The following is a 24,670-nucleotide window of genomic DNA, read 5'->3' on the forward strand; positions in this document are numbered from 1 at the left end:
GCAACAACAAATCAATATTATTACCTCAAGATGTAATAAGAAGCAAATGGATAGAAATTTTAAATGAAAACTAAAGATGCAAGAAAAAAAAATGGTGAATATGAAATTTAATACACGAAACTTATAATTCTCTAATAGAACCACAAATTATCACCCAAAACACTCAAATTAAGTGAAACAAACAATTTTAAATGGAAACAAACTCAATTGAGGTGAGTTGTTTCCAAACAGCCCCAAAAATTACACAAACAATCTCAACCAAACAAACAGTCTTGAAATGAGTTTTCCTTTTAAATTTTAAATGTATTTGAATGTTATATGAGATAAACAAAAGAGAAATATCAGTAGTGTTTCAATTACACAAGGTAAAATTGGTTGAAGTTTGTTTTGCACAATTAAGCAAATTAGGCTAATCTAATTTTTTTTTTTTGCTAATGCCAATTTGTCTCTTTCTTTTTTAGCAAGAAATAATAAAAATAAAGACAAAAAAATAAGAATAGAATAATTTACTTTGTGAACCTTGCTCTGATACCAAATGATGCGGAACCCCAAAATCCTTACTTGAACCTTAGAACTCTTAAATTGGTTTAGAACAGAATTTAGATCACAAGTAAAAAGTAATCAAATTTGTTTAATCACCCAAACGGTAGAAGTTAAATAGAACCCAAGAAAGATAAATGATATCCCTTGAACCCAATCCAAACAAGCACCAAGAACAATTGAAATAGGAAATCAAAATTGAATACAAGTGGTAACAATTGTATTCCAAATCAACACCTTGTGCATAAAGTGAAAAGAAAGCCAAAACGCTCTCAACTCAATTCTGAAATATTTGATTACAACTCTTGATGTCCATAAAGAAGAGTTCATTTGGTATTTATAGCCAAAAAATCAATGATAAGTTACAACACTACAATTGTAACTCTCACAATAACTAGACTAATTATGTGATAATTACAATTGTAACTCCAATAATAACTAGGCTAATTATAGGTATATAATTGTTATCTAACTCCTTGTAACTCCAATCTTCTTAACCAACACCACTAATTATTTGTGGCACCATATAGTTATGACCTCATTCTTGTAATAACACTAAGACAAGACTTAAGCCCAAATGAGTTATACTTGACTATATGGGTTTAATTAACTCAAACTAAAATAAAACAATCCAAAATAGTTAAAACAATTCAACTAATCTAATCCATACACAAGGCTTATTCACCCATTACCAATAAGATTCAAACAAGTCTAAATTATCCCAAATCATTTAAACCCAATTAAAGTTATGAATTTGGGCTGTTCAAAAAGCTCATATATGAACTTTCCATAATTGGCCAGCCCATCATCCACATGTTGTTGAGTGAAAACCTAGAGTAACTCTTTAAGCTTATTTGCCTCTATCTTGTTGCTGGTCTGCTGAAACTTTCCTGGTTTGGAACTTTATTTATATTCACGTCATTTGAAATTTACTCAAAGTCACCTTTTGATGCTCTTTGAGTATCTTCAGTGTTTTTGGCATTGTTTGCATCACCGAACATGCTATATCTATACCAAAAAATAGTCTTCAAAATATTTTCTTCCTTGACTCTCAACTAGTAGTATCCCGATCTAAGGTTGATCTTAGAGAAGATTGTGACTCCTTCCAACTGGTTGAAAAGATCGTCGATTTGAGATAGAGAATATTTGTTCTATATTATTAGTCGGTTGAGTTCTCGGTAGTTTACGCATAGTCTGAGGGAGCTGTCTTTCTTTTTCACACATAACATCAGAGCGCCCCAAGGAGAGTGACTAGGGCGAATAAGCTTCTGGCCAAGAAGCTTGGAAAACTAATTTTCCAATTCTACGAGCTCAGCACGGCTCATGCAGTAGGCAGGTTTCGAAATTAATTAGGTTCTAGGAAACAATTCGATAGAAAACTCTATCACTCGTGGGGGAGGTTGACTAGGTAATTTGACTAGAAAAATTCTCGAAAAGTTGTAAACACTAAGAATGGAATACACAGCAGGATCAACATCCATATTCTTGTGTATTCAATTGTTAGGGAGAAAAATTGATTTTACATTATTTTTCAGAGTTTACAAGGTTACAACTTTACTTTCACAATTAATAAGTGCTCTATATTTTTCTAACCAATCTATTCCTAGAATAACGTCAAACCCTATGAAATCTAAGAGCACTAAGTATATAAATACGTTTGTTTCTGAAGATTTTATTTTATAATTTTTATACATGCAGTGAGCTTCTAATAATCCCTTAGAAGGAGTCTCTATAGCTAATATTTCTTTTAAAGATTTTAACCTAAGATCTAATTTACAAGCAAATACACAAGAGATAAAAGAGTGGATAACATCTGTATTGATCAAAACTATGACAAAAGTATCATGAATAGAAATCATACCCTACATAAGGACAGGAGTGGGGAGGACACCGGGTTCATCGAGGTGGTTCACACGACTCTGGGCTACAGGTCTTGCCACGTCCTTTGGTCGTTGAGGGTAGTCCTTTATAAGCTGTTGGGTGCTTCCGCACCGATAGTAAGCATGATTAATTCGTTGATAGACTAATTCACTATGTGAGTGACCACAATATGGTTAGGAAGGTCGGATAGGTTATCCAGTAGGAGGAGGTAGAGCAGGAAGAAGGGAAACTCAGGTTCATTTATCAGGGTGGCTATTTACTGGGTCAGGCAATCTTCTTCTGGGTTGTTGGGGTTGTTGTTGTTAGGTACGAACTCAGACAATGCATTGATGCTTAGCTGAGATGAGGTCTTGGGCCAACTGAGCATGTTCTAGCACCTCGGCATACGAGCTGGATCTTAGCATTGCAACCCGATCATAGATATTGGCACGAAGGTCTTTCAAAAACTTCCTAATTTTACGACTTTCGGGGGGTGACCATTAGAGGAGCAAACCTAGACAATTGGATAAATTGGGCTGTATATTAAACAACTGTCAGATTTCTTCGATGGAGGTCCTAAAATTCCTCATCCTTCTTCTTTCAGACATAGGTTGAGAAAAAGTTATTAAGGAAAACATCCATGAAAACTTCATAGGTGGTAAGGGTAGGCAGGACTTCCTTCTTAAGTTGCCACTAGTGTTCTGCTTCACCAGTCAGCATAATGGCTGCTAGGGGGACTTTCTGTTCCTTGGTTAGGTCTAGGACAGAGAAAAACTTCTTTATCTATAGGATCTAGGCTTCGGTTACTAAGGGGTCAGGGCCACCTTCAAATTATGGCAGTTTACACTTGCTAAACTCTGCTATGTTGTTAGAGATAGACCTTTCGGCTGTTTGGTATTTTGGGGCAGGGTGTTGATAAGGGTTGCCATAGTTTTGTCCTATGGCTGCAGTCAATCCTTGGATAGCTCAGAAGAATTTAGTAAACTAGGCCCTGATTGGATAGTTCTGAACCTCGGGTCTTTCGGTATGTTTTAGGAAGGTCTCCTTTATGTCATTCCTATAAAAGAAAAGGAAGACACGGGTTGGTGGTCTAGTTTTGGAAAAGATGACTCATCTTTCTAGATGTCCTAAGGGTTTTCTACCTACAACCTCAGTTGTAAGGGATTTTGTTCGCGTAACTACTTTGATACTATCTATGACATCCACAATGCAAATCAAGGCATAAAGGTGACAAATACAGAAACAGATTATGAGTGCATGATAAAATTGTATGCAGCGGAGCAAATTATTATAAATTTCTTAACAAAACATATAAGTTCCAATTATACATATATATAACTGAGGCCAGAAGTGGCAACAAAATACAAAATATCAAAATACGAAAGGGCCACTTCTTTCACTATGTGATTAAACTCATCAGAGTGTGAAACAAATCATGCACTCAAAGTTTGTGGATCCAGGGGATCCTTATAGACTTCAAGGGGTAGGTCAGCAATTGGTTCCTCACTATCTTCCTCATAAGGGGGGGGGAGAGGACATGGAAAGGGTGAGTTCCATTTACTCAGAAAGGAAAACTGTATTTAACTAACATCGTAAGATTTTAAAAGCGAATAATTAATACTTACCATCAGTTCTCGTCAGGTTCCTTTCTTACTTTATGAAAATAATTTTATTTATTAAAGGAAACACCAGATCCATCATATCATAGTCACAACAATTAAATCAAAATCATATTTAATAATATAGAAAATCAAATAAATCATGAAATGCTCAAATTTTCGTGTCATGCTTCGCGAAGTTGTTCTGACTTCCATCTTTGAGGGCAGATACGCATTTTTGACTACTTATGTAGAATGACTATATAAGATATATAATGATAATTTGCTCAGGCATATTTCTAGTTTACCGAACCATGGTACGATTTATGACTACGGTCGTACCAACCACAATGGTCTTATAAGATATTCTATAACCATGACAGCACTTAGCCAAAGGTGACCCCTAACACATATTCGTCTCACCGCTCTCGTCAGAGGGTACGCCGTCATACACAGGGAGCGGTCATTTTACATCTTTCCAGACTTGATGCATTATGCATGTCAATATAGATATTTTTATTTTTTAGACCATTTCAGGCTCATTCCTTTTTTCTTTTTTTTCATATATTTTTCAAACAATTATCATCAGATTCATGTTATTTAATTTACATGCAAATCATTAAGTGCCAATAAGATTACATAGCATGCTTGAAATTAAGAACAAATCACTTTATTGGAACTATTAAACATAAGTCAGGTAAAACATAAAACACAAACTTCATAATTTTTTATTTTTTAGAAATGCTCCTTAGGATGTTTAAGAAAATAGTAAATTCCTTACAAAAACCTTGAAGTTTTCCTACACCTTTTTCTTTCTTCTCCTTTCCTTTTCTCTCTATATCACTCTCTCTCTCTCTAAGCTCTTGGAGGATGGAAGAATGAAATGGAAGGGATGAGAAAAATAGAATAAAGGAGTCCCTATTTATAGAAAATGGGGACCGTTAGATTTGCTTTAAGTGGTAAAATCCAGTGAGGAGAGAGAACGTTGAATGGAAGATGAGTGATTTAGTGTGACACGATGGTAACGCAAAAACTAAAGGAAAAATCCTCAACCAACGGTGGCTCTCCACCCACGGCTACAACGACACACCGCCCAAGGCAGCACACAGCACCCAAGGGGCAGCGGTACATTGCCTGAGGTGGTAGTGTGCCTCCCTAGGTTAGTCACACGAAGGCCCATGTGTGTAGGCCTATCTGTGCAGGCTTACTGCGTGGACGATGCACACACAAAGTGCATGATGCCTGGCCCTATCCGTGCATGATGTGATGCGTGCAGACTGGCTTGTCTACACGCGATGGGACGTGCGCACAAATTGGGTTCGTACCCCTCGCAGACAGGACGTGCACACAGTGCGCATGTCCTATGTTGGCTGCGCGCACACGCACGTGCACAACATGCTATGTCCACGCTGGCAAGCCTTTCCTACGGGTATTCTCTTGCGGGATTTCACCCATTTTTCCCATTTTTTTCTCCTGAAAATATTTTTAATAAAAAAATAATAAAAATAAAATAAATTAATAATAATAATATAATGAATAAAAATTAAACAAAAATAAAATAAAACAATGAAATCAGTATAAATTAAAATCACGAATTTAAATAATGAAATGTGATATAAAATTGGAGATAAATTTAAATGAGTTCAAGTGGCTTTAAGGCTCGAATAAATAAGAATTTTCAAGTACAAATTTACCGTGATGGTGAGTGGGGTGTTACAACTCTACTATGTTGCATCAAAATGCATCCCAAACTGATATGAGATGCATCATAGTAAAACCTGAAAGCTTCTAGTGTTGTCGAGGAGAATCAACACCGGAGCAGAGGTATGATGATGCTTCAATTCTATAAAGCTTTCACCGCATTCATAATCCCAAAAATAAGGTACACCATTCCTAGTGAGACGGGTCAACGAAGCAGTAATATTAGAGAATCCATCGATGAATTGTCGGTAGCAACTTGCTAAGCTAAGGAAACTACGTACCTCAGCTATGTTAGTGGGCGGGTTCCGATTGATCACTGCTTCAACCTTGGCCGGATTCACAGAAACTCCTTCACTTAAAATTACATGGCCAAGGAAGGAGACTCGATCCAACTAAAAGGAGCATTTGCTGAGCTTAGTGAACAGCTGATTCTGACGAAGTGTCCCCAGTACTTGAGACAAGTGGACTGCATGTTCTTCAGGGCTCTTATTGTAAACTAGGATGTCATCAATAAATATGATGACATATTGATTTAGTGCATGCTGAAAAACCCTGTTCATAAGATCCATGAAGGCAACAAAGGAATTAGTTAATCCGAACGACATAACTTTGAACTCGTACAGACCATATCGGCACCAAAAAGCGATCTTTAGAATATCTTCTTCTTTGATTCTCAATTGGTAGTACCCCGATCTGAGGTCGATCTTATAGAAGACCATGGCTCCTTGCAATTGGTCGAAAAGATCGTAGATACGAGGTAGAGAATACTTGCTTTTTTTGTTACCCAGTTGAGTTCTCGGTAGTCCATGCATAGTCTTAGGGAGCTATTCTTCTTATTCACAAATAATACTGGAGCACCTCAAGGGGAATGACTAGAGCAGATGAATTTCTGACCAAGAAGTTTAGAAAGCTGGTTTTCCAATTCTACGAGTTCAACACGACTCATGCAATAAGAAGGTTTCAAGATTAGTTGAGTTCCAGGAAGTGGGTTGATAGAAAACTTTATCTCTTGTGGGGGAGGTAGACCGGGTAGTTCTTTCAGAAAGACTTCCTGAAAGTTGTAAACAGTAGGAATGAAATACACAGCAGGATCAACATCTATATTCCTATTTATTCAATAATTAGAGAATGATAAAATTAGATTTTTATTTCATTTTTAGAGATCACAAGGTTACAACTTTACTCTCACAATTAATAATTGCCCTACATTTCTTTAACTAATCTACTCCTAGAATAATGTCAAACCTTGAGAAATCTAAGAGTATTAAATTTACAAATATTTCTATTTCTAAATATTTTATTTTATAATTTTTATACACACAGTGAACTTCTAATAATCCCCTAGAGGGAGTCTTTACAACTAGTATTTCTATTAAAGGTTCAAGTCTAATATATAATTTATAAGCAAATCCACAAGAAATAAAAGAGTGGGTAACACCTATATCAATCAAAGCTCTGGCAGAAGTCTCATGGATAGAAAGCATATCCTAGATAAGGACAGGAGTGGGAGGGCATCGGATTCATCAAGGTGATATACACGACCCTAGGCTACAGATCTGGCCATATTGTTCGACTGCTAAAGGGAATCATTTATAAGGTGCTGGGTGCTTTCGCAATGATAACGTGCATGATTAATACGCCGAAAGGGTAGATCACCATGCCAGCGACCATAATACTGACATGGTTGGGAAGGTTGGGCAGGTTGTCTAGTAGATAGAGGTAGAGCATGGGGAGGAGCAACTCGGGGTTATTTATTAGGGTGGCTACTTACTGGGTCGGACAGTCTTTTTATGGGTTATTGGGGTTGGTGTTATTGTTGTTGGGTAGGGACTCGAGCAATGCTTTGCTGTCTAGCCGAGATAAGTTCTTCGACCAACTAGACATGTTATAGTATCTTGGCATACGAGCTGGGTCTTAGTATTGCAACTCGATCGTAGATATTGGCACAAAAGCCCTTAAAAAACTTTCTAACCTTACGACTTTCGGGGGTGACCATTAGTGGGGCAAACCTAGTCAGTTGGATGAATCAGGCTGCATATTGGGCAACCATCAAATTCCCCCATTGGAGGTCCTAAAATTCCTCCTCCTCCTTCTCTCGAACATAGGCTAGAAATAAGTTATCAAAGAATGTGTCCATAAAAACTTCTCAGGTGATAGGGGTAGGTAGGATTTCCTTCTTGAGTCGCCACTAGTGTTTAGCTTCACCGATCAGCATAAAGGCTGCTAGGGGAACTTTCTGTTCCTTGGTTATGTTTAGGACAAAGAAAAACTTCTCTATCTGCAGGATCCAAGCTTCAAATACTAAGGGGTTAGGGCCACATTCGAAGAGTGGTGGGTTAAGCTTCCTAAACTCTACTATGTTATGAGAGATAGACATTTATGCTATTCGGTATTCTGGGGCAGGTTGTTGACAAGGGTTGGCTTAGTTCTATCTTACAGTTGTCGTTAGTCCTTAAATAACTTAGAAGAGTTAGGTAAACTAGTCCTAGTTGGATGATCCTGGGCCTTGGGTCTTTCAGTTTACTCTATAGAAGGTCTACCTCGCATCATTCCTGCAAAAAAAAGGAAGACACGAGTTGATGGTCTAGTTTTGGAGAAGATGACTTATTTTCCTAGATATCCTAAATAGTATTTTACCTATTGCCTCAGTTGTAAGGGATTTGGTCCGCATAACTGCTCTGATATCATTTGTGACATCCTAAATGCGAATTAAGGCATAAGGGTACCAGATACATTAATAGATTACGAGTGCATAATAGATAATTGTATGTAGCAAGCAAATTATTACAAATCCCTTACAAAAATATATGAGTTCCAATTACACATATATAATTGAGGCAAAACGTGGCAACAAAATACAAAATATCAAAATACAGAAAGGGCCACTTCATTATGTGAATGGACTCATTAGAGTGCGGGACTAGTCATGCACTCAAAGTTTTTTGGATCCACGGGATCCTCATAGACTTCAGGGAGTAGGTCAGTGATAAGTTCCTCACTATCTTTCTCATCTGTGGGGGGCATAGAAAGGGGTGAGTTCCATATATTCAGTAAGAAAAATAGTATTTAAATAACATCATAAGATTTTAAAAATGAATAATTATGTCATCAAGACTTACCATCAAGGGTCACGTCAAGGTCATTTCTTAATTTATGAAAATAATTTATTTATTTATAAAAACATGAGATCTATCATGTCATAGTCATAAGAATCAATTCAATCATGCATCAAATAGAGAAAATTAAATAAATCATGATATGTTTAGATTTTGGTGTCATGCTTCCCAAAGTCATTCCGACTTCCATCTATTAAGGGCAGATACGAATTTTTGACTATCCATGTAGAATGACTAGATCAGATAAAACAACAATTTGCTAACAACATTATTTTTGGCTTGCCAAATCATAACACAATCTATGAACACGACCATGCCAACCATAATGGTCATATCAGATAGTTTATAGCCATGACAGTACTTCGCCAAAGGTGACCCCTAATAGATAATTCGCGTTACCACTCTCGTTAGATGGTACGCTATCATCCATAGGGAGTGGTCCTCTAGCATTTTTTTAGATCAGATAGGGGATGGAAAAAACAAAAACCCCTCAGAGATAAAAAGCCTAACGAAATATTTGATGCATTATGCATGTCAATATAGATACATATTTTTCATACCATTTCATACTTAATCTCTTTTTCACATTTTAATGATTGATCACAAAAATTATATCATTTAAATTACTTACAAATTATCAAGTGCATATATGATCATGTAACATACTTTATCAAGTAAAATTTACATCATGTGGACATTTAACATAATCATATAAATCATAATTTCAAGCTTCATAATTTTGGCTCTAAAAATGCTCCTTAAGATGTTTTAAAGTAAATACTAAATTTCTTATTGAAACTTCGAAGTTTTCTTGCACTTTTTTCTTTTTCTCCACTCATTCTCTCTCTAGATCACTCCCTCTCTCTCTAAGCTCTTAGAGGATGGAAGAATGAAATGGAAGTGATGAGGGAATGGGAAGGGAGGGGTCCCTATTTATAGAAAATGGGGATCGTTAGATTTGTGCTAAGTGGCAAAAATTGGTGAGGAGAGAAAAAGTTAATGGGAAAGGAGTGATGTGATGCGACACAACGAAGACGTGAAAAATAGAGGCACACCTCCCAAACGACAGTGACACATCGCCCAAGGTGGTGGCACATTGCCCAAGATGGCGGCGCTCACCGCCTAAGACGGTGCACAACGTCTTAGGGGGCGACACACTTCACTTAGGTAGCAACACACTGCCCCAGTCGGCTGCGCCTGCAGGTCTAGCCTGCCATGGGCATGCTTACCGCATAGGCCTATTGCAAGGACGACGCACGCACAGGGCTCCCAGTGCTGCACCAATCTGTGTGCTATGAAACGCACGTGTAGACTCGCCTCGCACTCCATGCAGTTGGAAGTGCGCATAGTGCACATGTTTTGTGCTTGCTGCGCGTGGTGTGCAATGCCTGCGCGGACGAGTCCTTTCTTGCAGACGTTTTCCCGCGAGATTTCCACTCTTTTTTCGTCTTTTCTTTTAAATTTTTATTTTTGAATAAAAATAATAAAATAATATCAACAAAATTAATAAAAATATAAATTTTTTTGAATAAATTTAAATAAATCTAAAATATAAATTTAATTTACAAAATACGATATTAAAAATTACGAAATAATTTAAAGAGTTCAAATGGCTTTAGGGCCTGAATAAATCAAGGTTCTCATTCCAAATTAAGCGCGAAGGCTTGTGGGGCAACACATCCCTTATGACCTAATGACTAATTTAAAATAGAAATGCATGAGGCATTTTTCTAAATAAAAGTTATCTATAAATGATATCTCCATTTATTTTTGGCTTATTATATAAAAATTAAACCAAAAGTTAGAAGGTTTCCTCCAAGCCTTCCATGGTCTCGTGATCTCTTCTAATATGAAATATACCAAGGTGAAATATAATGAGCTCCACATGGTTAGTAAGAAAAACTAGCCTCCTTCCTTGGCATGCAGTGTGCAACACATGCAATCATGAGATAATGCAAATAATGAAAAGAAATTATAATTATACGCAAAGAGAATTGATGTAGAACTTGAGGATCAAAGATTAAATCCAGAACCCACATATACATTTAGTATAGATAACTTAGAACTCTAAATAAATCCTCCCTACCAAACCTACAATTAACCTGTAATTGAGAACTTAGGTGATTGGGATGAAAGAAGCAAGAATGAATAAACACCACAAGATAACTTGATAAGTTAATTCAATTTTTAATACAATAAAAATAATAAGAATTCTCACTTGTCAAAGTTCTTACAAAGACAATAAAATTTATTTAATAATAAAATTTTGTCATATTACATAAAAAATGAGATATTTATATCCAAAAACACCTAGATTCTTCCAAATGTTCATAATTAATACACACATGAATTTAGACATTTATGAACCTAGATATCTATGAAACTTGGTATTAATTGACATAGAAAAACATGAACAAAATTTAATTATTTAGGAAATGAACTAGAAAAACATGGTATTAATGTTAATTTCAATAATTAATTGGATGACCCACTAACTTAGTGTTTTATTTTCTCATCCACTTATAACGGTTAAAGCCAACTAAAGGACACCTAAAGTAATAGCCTACACTCTGTATACATTAGCATGGGATAACATCACAGGATTTCGGTCCTATTCTATTAGCCTTCAGGATCAGAGTAATGATTAACAGGAACAGTCGGGGGCATTCGTATTTCATATTTAGAGGTGAAATTCTTGAATTTATGAAAGACGAACAATTGCAAAAGCATTTACCGAGGATGTTTTCATTAATCAAGAATGAAAGTTTGGGGCTCGAAGACGATCAGATACTGTCCTAGTCTCAACCATAAACGATGCCGACCAGGGATCAGCGGATGTTGCTTTTATGACTCCGCTAGCACCTTATGAAAAATCAAAGTCTTTGGGTTCCGGGGGGAGTATGGTTGCAAGGCTGAAACTTAAAGGAATTGACGGAAGGGCACCACCAGGAGTGGAGCCTGCGGCTTAATTTGACTCAACACGGGAAAACTTACTAGGTCCAAACATAGTAAGGATCGACAGACTGAGAGCTCTTTCTTGATTCTATGGGTGGTGGTGCATGGCCGTTCTTAGTTGGTGGAGTGATTTATTTGGTTAATTCTATTAACGAATGAGACCTCAGCCTGCTAACTAGCTACGCAGAGGTGACTTTCCGCAGCTGGCTTTTTAGAGGGATTATGGCCACTTAGGCGAAGGAAGTTTGAGGCAATAACAAGTCTATGATGCCCTTAGATGTTCTGGGCCACACATGCGCTACACTGATGTATTCAACGAGTTTATAGCCTAGGCTAACAAGCCCCGGGTAATCTTTAAAATTTCATCGTGATGGAGATAGATCATTGTAATTGTTGGTCTTCAACGAGGTATTCTTAGTAAGTGTGCATCATCAGCTCGCGTTGACTACGTCCCTGTCCTTTGTACACACCGCCCGTCGCTCCTACCAATTGAATGGTCTAGTGAAGTGTTCGAATCGCGACGACGTGGGCGGTTTGTCGCTTTCGACATCGCAAGAAGTCTAATAAACCTTATCATTTAAAGGAAGGAGAAGTCGTAACAAGGTTTCCGTAGGTGAACCTGCGGAAGGATCATTGTCGAAACCTGCACAGCAGAACGACCTGCGAATCAGTTGTGACACTCAGGTGCTGCGGGCCCTAGCGGGCTCATTGCCCCCTATGCGGTCGTGGCGAGATCTCCCTCTCGTCGCTGCCTCACTCCTAAAACAAACCATGGCGCGAAAAGTGTCAAGAAACATGAACGAAAGAGCGTTCTCCCATCGTCCCGTTCTTTGTGCGCAGCGAGCGCTTCGCCGTCCACTCAATTACAAAACGACTCTCAAGAGCGTTTGCCCCTTGTCCCGTGCTCGGTGCACAGCGGGTGCTTCACCATGCACTGAATGACTATTGGCAACAGATATCTCAGTTCTCGCATCGATTAAGAACGTAGAAAAATGTGATACTTGGTATGAATTACAAAATCCCGCGAATCATCGAGTCTTTGAACGTAAGTTGCGCCCCAAGCCATCTGACTGAGGGCATGTTTGCTTGGGTGTCACGCACAGTCACCCACAAAAACCTCTTTCCTCGCGAAGATCGTTGCTCGATGTAGGCTGATGATGGTCTCCTGCTCGCGCGCTGCTCGGCCGTTGTGGTTGGCCCAAATGTGAAGCTCGTGTGGCGAACAACGAGGATGAATTGGTGTTTGAATAAACACGATGCTATCTTGTTTGGCTATGCACCCCGCACTCACGGACCCCCTAGTGTACCCCTCCGGGCAATGCTTGCATCGCGACTGCAGTCAAGCAGGACTACCCACTGAGTTTAAGCATATCAATAAGTAGAGGAAAATAAACTAACAAGGATTCCTCTAGTAACGGCAAGCGAAACAGGAAGAGCCCAGCTTGAAAATCAGGCACCCCTAACGCTCGAATTGTAGTCTGGAGAAGGGTCTTTAGCGGTGGACCGGGGCCCAAGTCCCTTGAAAGGGGGCACCGGAGAGGGTGAGAGCCCCGTCGTGCCTGGACCCTGTTGCACCACGAGGCACTGTCAACGAGTCGATTTGTTTGGGAATGTAGCCCAAATCAGGCGGTAAATTTTGTCTAAGGCTAAATATGGGCGAGAGACCGATAGTGAACAAGTACCACAAGGGAAAGATGAAAGGACTTTGAAAAGAGAGTTAAAGAGTGCTTGAAATTATCAGGAGGGAAGTAGATTGGTGTCGATGGTGCGCCTCGATCGGATGTGGAACGGCGAGAGCCGGTCTGTCGATCGACTAGGGACACAGACCGATGCGGATTGGGACGGGGGCCCAAGCTCAGGCTCTTGATACGCCCACAGAAACGTCGTCACCCCGATCGTGGTTGGTAGTGTGCACCTCGCTGTGTGCTTCGGCATCTGCGCGCTCCTGGCTTCGGCCTGTTGACTCCCCATTCGGCCCGTCTTGAAACATAAACCAAGGAGTTTGACATGTGTGCAAGTCAACAGGTGAGTAAACCTGTAAGGCGCAAGGAAGCTGATTAGCGGGATCCCTCGCGGGTGCATTGCCAACTGACCTTGATCTTCTGAGAAGGGTTCAAGTGTGAGCATGCCTGTCAGGACTTGAAAGATGGTGAATTATGCCTGAGCGGGGCGAAGCTAGAGAAAACTCTGGTGGAGGCCCGCAGCAATACTGACCTGCAAATCGTTCGTCTGACTTAGGTATAGGGGCGAAAGACTAATCGAACCGTCTAGACTGGTTCCCTCTGAATTTCCCTCAGGATAGTTGGAGCTCAGACGTGAGTTCTACCGGGTAAAGCCAATGATTAGAGGCATCGGGAGCGCAACACCCTCAACCTATTCTCAAACTTTAAATAAGTAGGATGAGGCTGCTGCTTCGTTGAGCCATCCCACGGAATCGAGAGCTCCAAGTGGGCTATTTTTGGTAAGCAGAGCTGGTGATGTGGGATGAACTGAAAGCCGGGTTTCGGTGCCCAACTGCGCGCTAACCCAGAACCCACAAAGGGTGTTGGTCGATTAAGACAGCAGGACGGTGGTCATGGAAGTCAAAATTCACTAAGGAGTGTGTAACAACTCACCTGCCGAATAAACTAGCCCCGAAAATGAATGGCTTTTAAGTGCGCGACCTATACCCGGTTGTCGGGGTAAGGGCCAGGTCTCGATGAGTGGGAGGGCGCGACGGTCGCTGCAAAACTTTAGTGCGAGCCTGGGTAGAGCGATCATTGGTGCAGATCTTGTTGGTATTAGCAAATATTCAAATTAGAACTTTGAAAGCCGAAGAGAGGAAAGGTTCTATGTGAACGACACTTGCACATGGGTTAGTCGATCCTAAGAGACGGGGGAAGCCCGTTCGATAGTACCTTGGCGCAAGCTTCGAAAGGGGATTCGGTTAAAATTTCAGAATCGGGACGTGGCGGCTGACGACAATGTTAGGGAGTCTGGAGATGTCGGCGAGGGCCTCGTAAAGAGTTATCTTTTCTATTTAACAGCCTACCCACCCTAGAAATGGCTCAGCCAGAGGAAGGGTCTAGCGGCCTGAAGAGCACCGCACGTCGTGGGATGTCCGGTGCGCCCCCGGCGGCCCTTGAAAATTTGGAGGACCGAGTGCCTCCCACACCCGATCGTACTCATAACCGCATCAGGTCTCCAAGGTGAACAACCTCTAGTCGATGGAACAATGTAGGGAAAGGAAGTCGGTGTAATGGATCTGTAACCTCAGAAAAAGGATTGGCTCTGAGGACTGGGCACGGGGGTCCCAGTCCCAAACCCGTCGGCTGTCGGTGGACTGCTCGAGCTGCTCCCGCAGTGAGAGCGGTTCATCGCGTGCTGGCCAAGGGATGGATTGGGAACGGCTCCCTCACGGGGGTCTTCCCCGGGCGTCAAATAGTTGACTCAAAACTGGTACGGACAAAAGGAATCTGACTGTTTAATTAAAACAAAGCATTGCGATGGTCCTTGCAGATGCTCACGCAATGTGATTTCTGCCCAGTGCTCTGAATGTCAAAGTGAAGAAATTCAATTCTGCCCAGTGCTCTGAATGTCAAAGTGAAGAAATTCAACCAAGCGCGGGTAAACGGCGGGAGTAACTATGACTCTCTTAAGGTATAGAGGAAAAGATACCTTGATGAAGTGGGTAACCTTAAAGTAAATTATAGAATTATTGTATTTTATGAGTATTTAATATACAATAAAAAAATTAGTTGTCAACATATTCAATTATCTTGAATGTGCTTTGACCTCTTCTCTTATCTATAAAAGGAGTACAAATTCCCCTTTTAAGTTATCTTCCATACGCTAAAATTACAAAGTTTTGTGCATACTAGTTAGATAGAGAGAAAAAAATGAGTAAGAGAAGTAAGGTTTTTTCCAAGGGGTCTCTTAGTCACACTATAGCTGGATCATCTCAGAATGGTATATAGCTATAACTTTCTATTGTCTTTTTTTCTTAAGATGTGTTGAATTCAATAAAAAGATGACTTCAGCATAAAAGTTTCTTACATTTGGTATCAGAGTAAGGTTGAATTCACACATCTTAGAATTCTACTAACAGTTTATATTTATATATATATATTATTACTAATAGTTTATATATATATTATTATACTAATAATTTATATTTATATATATATATTATTACTAATAGTTTATATATATATATATATTATTATACTAATAATTTATATTTATATATATATTATTACTAACAATTTATATATATTATAATACTAACATTACATATATATATATATTATACTAACAGTTTCTATTTATATATATATTATTATACTAACATTATATGTATATTATACTAACAGTTTAAATATATATATTTTACTATACTAACATTATATATATATTATTATTAACAATTTATATATATATATATAATTTTGCACTAACAGTTTATTTATGTATATATTATTACTCTAACAGTTTATATATATATATTATTATACTAACAGTTTATATAATTTAAGATTTATTAACATAGCGAGTTATCAAAGTAACTCAGGTTGATGAATCGTATGTTAGTTTAACTACATTAAAGAATTAAAGGAGACTTATAAAGGAATAATATATATTTTTACAATTATAAGATTGAGACTAACCCAAAGGAGAGTCACTTTCTACTAATTATAAACTAATAGTTTATTTTGTGTTATTTAGATGAATACTTAAAGGTAACATGTAAATGATACAAAATATTAAGTATTTTAAACCCTTTTGAATGAACACTAGATATGCTAACGTTTTGCCCAAAGGAAAAACTATAGTGATATCAATAGTTCATCGTTTATAAATTTAATGTTATAAATATATTTAGAGCTTTACTGTGAGTATTATTCTATTTTGACAGTTCACACTTCATAGTATTCTCTTACATCTGGAATAACAACTTTTGATGGGTCAAATTTTGCAGAGTGGAATGAAAAGGTCTAATTCTCACTGGGTTTATTGGATCTTGATCTGGGTTTGATAATTAAAAAAATCTCCTGAAGCTACCGATGATAGTACTTTGGAACAAAAGGAACAATTCAAAGCCTAAACAAAGTCAAACAAACTCAGTCTTATGTTTATGGGAATGACCATTGCCACTAACATCAAAACCTTCCTCCCTCATATTGAGATAGCTTCAAAATTTTTGAAATATGTGGAGGAGCATTTCAAACACATCGATAAGTTTTTTGCAGGCACATTGATGGCTAAATTAACCACCATGAAATATGATGGTCAGAAAGGAATTCAACAAATCATTTTGAACATGGCTGAAAAGGCGACAAAACTTAAGGTATTTGGGCATGAACATGGATTAGTCATTCTTAATTCAATTTATCCTTAACTCCCTTTGCAGTTTGCTCCATTTAGAATTCACTATAACACTAATAATTAATAGTGGAATATGAATGAGCCTACTAGCAAATGTATTCAAGAGGAAATGAGATTAAAGCAAGATGGACATAACTTTGCCCTTGCAGTTACTCATGGAGCTATGAAGAATAAAGGCAAATCCATAAAAATAAAGAACATTCCAACAAAGAAACAGAGTAGACTTTAGGAGAATAACCAGAGTCATGATGAAAAATTTAGTCTGAGTTGCTACTTTTGTGGCAAGAAAGGTCATGTGAAAAAAGAGTGTAATAAGCGTAAGGCTTGGTTGAAAAAGAGAGGTATGAATCTTTCTTTTATATGTTATGAATCAAATCTTGCTGAGGTTCCCTTTAATACTTGGTGGATTGATTCTGGAGCCACCACTCATGTTACTAATTTAATGCAAAGATTCCTTACAACCTAGAAACCAAAAGAAAGTGAAAAGTTCCTCTATATGAGAAACCATATCAAAGTAGAAGTGTAGTTGTAGGTACCTATCGCATGCTATTAGAGACTGCTTATCAGATGGATCTTTTGAACACTTTTTATATTTCTTCGATTTCTAAAAATTTAATTTCATTATCCAAATTAGATGTTGTTAGATATTTAGTTTATTTTAGTTGTAAAAAAGTAAGTTTAGTGTTTAATTCAATGACAGTTATGGTATTTTATATGATGATTTATATAAAATTTTCCTGAATCATGAATTTGCACAAGTTTTAGTTACCTTACATTTAAATATTGGATCAAAACATGACTTAATTAATGAAAATTCTTCATTTTTGTGGCATAAATGGTTAGGGCATATCTCTAGGGAAAGAATATAGAGATTAATGAATGATAGAATTTTAAAAAATCTTGACTTCACTAATTTCCAAGTATGTATAGATTACATAAAAGGAAAGCAAACTAGACATACAAAGAAAGGTGCCACAAGAAGTAATGAGCTTTTTGAGATAATTCATACAGACATTTTGTGACCACTCTCCATTCCTTATTTCACTGAAGAGAGCTATTTTATCATCTTTATAGATGATTTATCTCGGTATGGTTATGTATATTTAATGCATGATAAGTCTTAAGCTATTGGCATATTTAAAGTGTACATTACAGAGGATGAGAGATAATTAGATAAAAAGATTAAGGTTGTGAGATCTAATCAAGGTGATGAATTCTATGGTAGATATGATGAGTCAGGACAAAATCCTGGTCCATTTGCCAAATTCCTAAAAAATCATGGCATTTGTGCTTAATACACAATGCCAGGTACGCCACAACAGAATGGTGTTGCTGAAAGGTATAATCGTACTTTAATAGAAATAGTTAGGAGTATGATAAGTTACTCTTCTGTACCTATTTCTTTATGTGGTGAAGCCTTAAAGATCGCAATGTATATCTTGAATAGAGTTCCTAGTAAGGCAATATCTACAACTCTTTTTGAGTTGTGGACTAGTAGGAAACAAAATTTAAGACATTTACATGTATGAGGTTGTCCAGCAGAGGCAAATATCTTCAATCCTCATGAGAAAAAGTTAGATTCAAAGGACAATATTTGGATATTTTATGGTTATCCAGATAAGTCCAAAGAGTATAGATTTTGCTGTCCTAACCATAGTACGAGAATAGTTGAAACTGGTAATGCCAGATTCTTAAAAAATGGCAAAATCAGTGAGAGTGAAGAACTAAGAAAAATAGAACTTGAGGAAATAAGAGATGTAGAACACTATTTATCTTTCAATGTTTTGAATGCATGCTCTTTCTCCTTTTCCCATTTGAATCCAACCTCTTTTTTAATTCTTGCAGCTAAAGGAGCAGCAATAGTTGAGAAATCTTTTATAAATCTCATGTAAAAACCTCTTAGCCCAGGGAAACTCCTCACATCAGACCAACTCCTAGGTGTTAGCCATTTTCGTATAACTTTCACTTTGTAACTGTAGCACCTCGAGACCTTTGCGCCTAAATGTTGTGCTAAAACTCAATTATTTTAGGCCTCGTGGCCGTTTAATTCCTGTCAATATTTGGATTTATCTGTATCTTACTTTATAGTAATTTTTAATATTTTAAATTATCCTTATTTCACTTTAATTTTAAATTTATTTTTGTTTTAAAAAATATTTTCAAGAAAAAAGGAGAGAAATTGGAAGAAAATTGGAAAACAGAAAATAAGGGAAAAATCTCCTAGATTTACGGGAAAATAGCCCGTGTGCTTGCACGTGAGCATATGCGCGTGTAAGGGCACTGTGCACGTTCACGTGCATGCATCCTGTGAGCGGTCACATCGCGTAGGCTTTGCATGTATTAGTGTCTAGGCGTGACACTATGCATGCATGTTAGCTCGCCTAGCCATGCATGTAGCACTGTGCACACACACCTGCGCATTGTGCTCACTAACATGCATGTGAGCACCTAATCCTGCATGCAGTCAGCATGTGGACACCCCTGCTATGCGGACTTGTCCCATCTAGGCAGCTTTCTTCTAGCCACCTACCATGTGTTGTAATACTCTGCCTATCGCTGTGCTTAATTAATTGGGAAAACACTATTTATTCATGCCTTTAGGCCGCATTGACCTCATTTAATTTACTCCATAAGTTATTATCGTAATTCGTGAATTATATTGATTTTTATTTATTTTGAATTTTATTTAATTTATTTAATTTTATTTTAATTGAATTTAGCTAACTTTATTTTATTTCAGTATAATTAAAAAATGAATTTCAAAAAAATAAAAAAGTGGGGGAAATCCCGTAGGAAAGGGGAGCTGCCCGCGCGGGTGCTTGCGCATTATGCACGTGCACGCGAGCACAATAGGTGCAAGATGTGTGCACAACACGCACATCTTATCTGCGTGCGCGATGCAAGGTCAACCTAGTGCGCACCTGTCGTGTGCAGGCAGGCTGTCTGCGCGTCACCTGACGCGCGAACAAGCGCCACACATTGTGCACATGCTGTCTGCAAAACAGGCCTGCGTAGATAGGCCGTTGTGCACCTTGGGCTTGTGCGCAGTAGGCCTTTGCCAACGGCACCCAGTGCACTAGGCCCTACGCACGCGACATGATGGGCCGTGCACCTGTTGGCTTCTCTACAGCGCACTAGGCAGGCCACTGCTGCCTCGGGCAATGCACCGCCCGAGGTTCCACTGCTGTTGGTGGAGGAGATTTTTCTCCTCTGTTTTTCATGCCAAGCATTTTTTTCTCTCCCTTCACCGATTTTGCCACTTGGCGAAAATCCAACGGCTCCCAATTTCTATAAATAGGTGGCCTTCCTACCCATTTTCTCCACACTTCTATTCTTCCAACTTTCAAGAATTAAAGAGAAAGAGAGAGATTGATCTAGAGAGAGAAGGAGAGGAAGAAAAGAAGACCGCTGTAAAATAAATTATCAAGATTTCAATAAGAATTTAGTATTTCTTTCAACGTCTTAAGGGGTATTTTTAGACAAAAAAAGAAGATATTAAATTGATAATTTGTGATATTACGTGTTTTGCATGCTTTTGTGTTTGTAGTTTTAATAAGTTGAATTATTCTTAATTTCAAGCATGTTATATGATTTATAGACAATTGATGATTTTCATGTAATTAAAATAATATAAAACCAGTAAAGTTACTTAGAAAATAAAAGAAACAAAAAAAAAAGAAAAAGATAAATGTGGAATGAAGCATGAATGGTCTAAGTATGTATCTATATTGACTACATAATGCATCAAGTGTCTCGTTAGACTTTTTATCTCTGAGGAGTATCTGTTCCTCTAACCCCATCTGGGGTATCCATTTCTCACTCCCCTATCTGGTTTGGAAATATGTAAGATTATCACTCCCTGTAGATGACAGCGTAACCTCTAACGAGAGTGGTGACGCGAATATCTATTAGGGGTCACTCATGGTTAAGTACTGTCGTGACTATAGAATATCTGATAGGATCACTTGGTTGGTACGACCGTGGTCATAGATTGTACCATGGTTTGGCAAGCCAAAAATGTACCTGAGCAATTTGTTGTTATCTGTATTTGATCTGGTCATTCCACATGAGTAGCTAAAAATTTGTATCTGCCTTCAGAGATGGAAGTCGTAATGACTTCGCGAAGCATGACATGAAAATTTGACCATTTTATGATTTATTTGATTTTCTCTATTATCTGGTATGATATGTGTCTGTTTTGTTTGCATTAACATGATATTTTTCTCTAATAAAAAAATTATTTTCATACTGTAAGATAGGTATGCGAAGTAGCCAAATGGTAAGCATTTATGTGAGAATAATTCACCTTTAAAACCTTACGATATTATTTAAATATTATTTTTCTTACTAAAAATATGGAATTCACTCTTTCCATGCCCCCCAGATGAGGAAGAAAATGAGAAAGTGCCAGTGACCTACCTATTGAAGTTTATGAGGATCCCGTGGATCCAAAAAATTTGAGTACATGATTGTTCCTAAACTGTGATGAGTCCAATATCATAGTGAAAAAAGTGACCCTCTTTTATATTTTAACTTTGTATTTTGCAGCCACTTTTGGCCTCAGTTATATATATGTAAGATATTTGTATTAATTTATTCTGCTGTATATAATTTTTATCATGCACTTGTTATTCTGTATTTGTATCTAACACCCACATGCCTTAATTAGCATTTGGGATGTCATAGATGGTATCAGAGCAGAATTATGCGGATCAAATCCCTTACACTTAGGCCTTCAATAGAAAGACCCTTAGAGTACTAAGGGAGAATAAGTCCTCTTTTCAAAAATTAGACCACCAACTCATGTCTTCCTTTCTTTTATAGGAATGACACGAGGAAGACCATCTGTAGAGCGTATCAAGCAATCTGAAGCTTCGGATCACTCGACCAGGGTTGAATTTACCGAACTCTTCCAAGCCATCAAAGGATTGACTGTAGCTGTAGGACAAAATCAAGCCAACCCTTGCCTGCCTCCTACCCCAGAATATCGAATGACCAAAAGGTCTATTTTCCACAACATAGCAAAGTTTAGGAAGCTTAACCTACAATAGTTTGAAGGTGGCCCTGACTCGTTCATAGCCGAAGCTTGGATCTTGCAGATAGAGAAACGTTTCTCTATCTCAGACCTGACTGAGGAATAGAAGGTTCCCCTAGTAGCCTTTATGCTAAATGGTGAAGCTGAACACTGGTGGTGACTTAAAAAAGAAGTCCTACCTACCCCTACCACCTGGGAAGTTCTCATGGATGCATTCTTTGATAACTTGTTCCCTACCTATGTCTGAGAAAAGAAGGAAGAATTTCAACATCTCTGCCAAGAAAATATAATGGTTTCCCAGTATGCAGCCTATTTTGTCTAACTATCTAGATTCGCCCCTCTAATATTCATTCTCGAAATTTGAAAAGTTAGGAAGTTTCTAAAGGACCTTCGTGTTGAAATCTATATTTGGGTTGCGATATTGAGACCTAACTTCTATGTGGAGGTGCTAAAACATGCCTAGTTGGCCAAAGACCTCATCTCGGCCAAGTACCAATACATTGCCCGAGTTCGTACCCAACAGCAACAACCCTAATAACTTAGAAGGAGATTGCCTGATCTAGTAAGTAGCCACCTCGATAAAAGAACAAGAGTTGCCCTTCCCCCTACTTTGCCTCCACCTATGGGTCAGCATACCCGACCTACCCAATCCTGTCAGCATTGTGGTTGCTCGCATGGTGACCTACCCTGTCGACGTATCAGTCACTCCTGTTATCGGTACAGAAGCACCCAACATCTTATAAAGGACTGCCCCCAGCTACTGAAGGACATAGCTAAGCCTGTAGATCAAGGTTGCGTGTACCACCTAGATGAACCCAATGCTCTCCCCACTCCTGTTTTGATCCAGGGTATGCTTTTTATTCAAGATACTTCTGTCAAGGCTTTGATCAATACAGGTGCTACTCACACTTTTATTTCCTGTGCCTTTGCTTGTAAGTTTGAAATTAGGTCAGAACCTATAGAAAAAATATTAACGGTAGAACTCCCTCTAGAAGAATGTTAAAAGCTCATTGTGTATATAAATATTGTAAGATAAAAGCTTCATGGATAAAAGTATTAGTGAATTTAATTTTGTTAGATTTTTCAGGATTTAATGTGATATTAGGAATGGACTGGTTAGAAAAGTAAAGAGTAGTAATTGATTATAAAAGTAAAATTATAACTTTGCGGTCCTCGAAAAAGGAATAAAATTTAGTTATTATTTTACTAACAATTGAATAAACATGAATATGGGTGCTGATCCTGCTGTGTGTTCCATATCGATTGTTTGTAACTTTATGGATGTCTTTCCGATTGAACTTCCTGGTCTGCCTCCCCCATGAGAAGTAGAGTTCCTAATTGAATTATTTTCTGGAACCCAACCAATCTTAAAGCCTATCTATCGTACGAGTCATGTCGAGCTTGCAGAACTAGAAAATTAGTTTTATGAACTAATTACCCGGAAGTTTATCCACCCTGGTCATTCTCCTTGGGGCGCTCTGGTGTTGTTCATGAAAAATGAAGAATGGTTCCCTCAAACTCTGTATGGAATACTGGAAACTCAACTGAGTAATAGTTAAAAGCAAGTACCCCTTACCTCGGATCGATGACCTCTTTGATCAACAGCAAAGAGCCACAGTCTTCTCTAAGATTGACCTTAGAACAGGATATCACCAGTTGAGAGTCAAAGAAGAAAACATTTTGAAGACCACTTTCTAGTGTAGGTACGGTTTATACGATTTTAGGATAATGTCATTTGGCTTAACCAATGGTCCTGCAGCCTTTATGGACCTCATGAACAGAGTTTTCCAGCATGCAGTAGATCACTATGTTATCGTACTTATTAATGACATCTTAGTGTACTCCAAGAACATGGAGGAACATGCTACTTGACTGAAGTGTTGGAGACCCTTCACTGGAATCAATTGTATGCTAAACTTAGCAGATGCTCCTTTTGGTTGGATCAAATTTCCTTCCTCGATCACATAATGTCGAGTGAAGGAGTTTCTGTGGATCCGTCCAAGGTTGAAACAGTAGTCAAATAGAATCTGCCTGCCAATGTGGTCAAAGTACGTAGTTATCTTGGTTTGACAGGTCACTACCGGCGATTCATCGATGAATTTATTAAGATTGCTGCTTCATTGACCTGACTCACCCGAAAGGGCATATTATTCATCTGGAATTATGAGTGCAATGAAAGCTTCATAGAATTGAAGTATCATCTTACCTCTGCTCCTGTTTTGATCCTCCCTAATAATATTGGAAGATTTCAAGTCTATTGCGATGCATCTAATATTGGCTTGGGGTGTGTCTTGTTGTAGCATGGTAGAGTAGTCACTTGTGGGTCTCGATAATTGAAACCTCATAAGTGAAACTACCCTACCCATGACCTGGAGTTGGAAACCATTATCTTTGCCCTAAAGATATGGTACCATTACCTGTTTGGTCAGACTTTTGAGATTTACACTAACCACAAGAGTTTGAAGAATATATTCTCACTGAGGGAGTTAAATATGAAACAG

General features: G+C 38.1%; 1 non-coding gene and 2 pseudogenes across 1 annotated transcript; all 3 read left to right on the plus strand.

Annotated features, from left to right (window-relative positions):
* Positions 1 to 11,196: 11,196 nt before the first annotated feature.
* Positions 11,197 to 12,406, plus strand: LOC148253413 (18S ribosomal RNA; annotated as a pseudogene).
* Positions 12,407 to 12,710: 304 nt separating this feature from the next.
* On the plus strand, positions 12,711 to 12,866 carry LOC148253414 (5.8S ribosomal RNA). Its single transcript, XR_015812991.1, has one exon. It is a non-coding gene; the product is annotated as a 5.8S ribosomal RNA (ribosomal RNA).
* A 233-nt stretch (positions 12,867 to 13,099) lies between these two features.
* Positions 13,100 to 16,109, plus strand: LOC148253415 (25S ribosomal RNA; annotated as a pseudogene).
* The last annotated feature ends 8,561 nt before the right edge of the window (positions 16,110 to 24,670 follow it).

The sequence above is a fragment of the Carica papaya genome, chromosome 6 (genome assembly GCF_054855325.1).
Source record: "Carica papaya isolate Zhongbai chromosome 6, ASM5485532v1, whole genome shotgun sequence".
Classification (NCBI taxonomy): Eukaryota; Viridiplantae; Streptophyta; class Magnoliopsida; order Brassicales; family Caricaceae; genus Carica; species Carica papaya.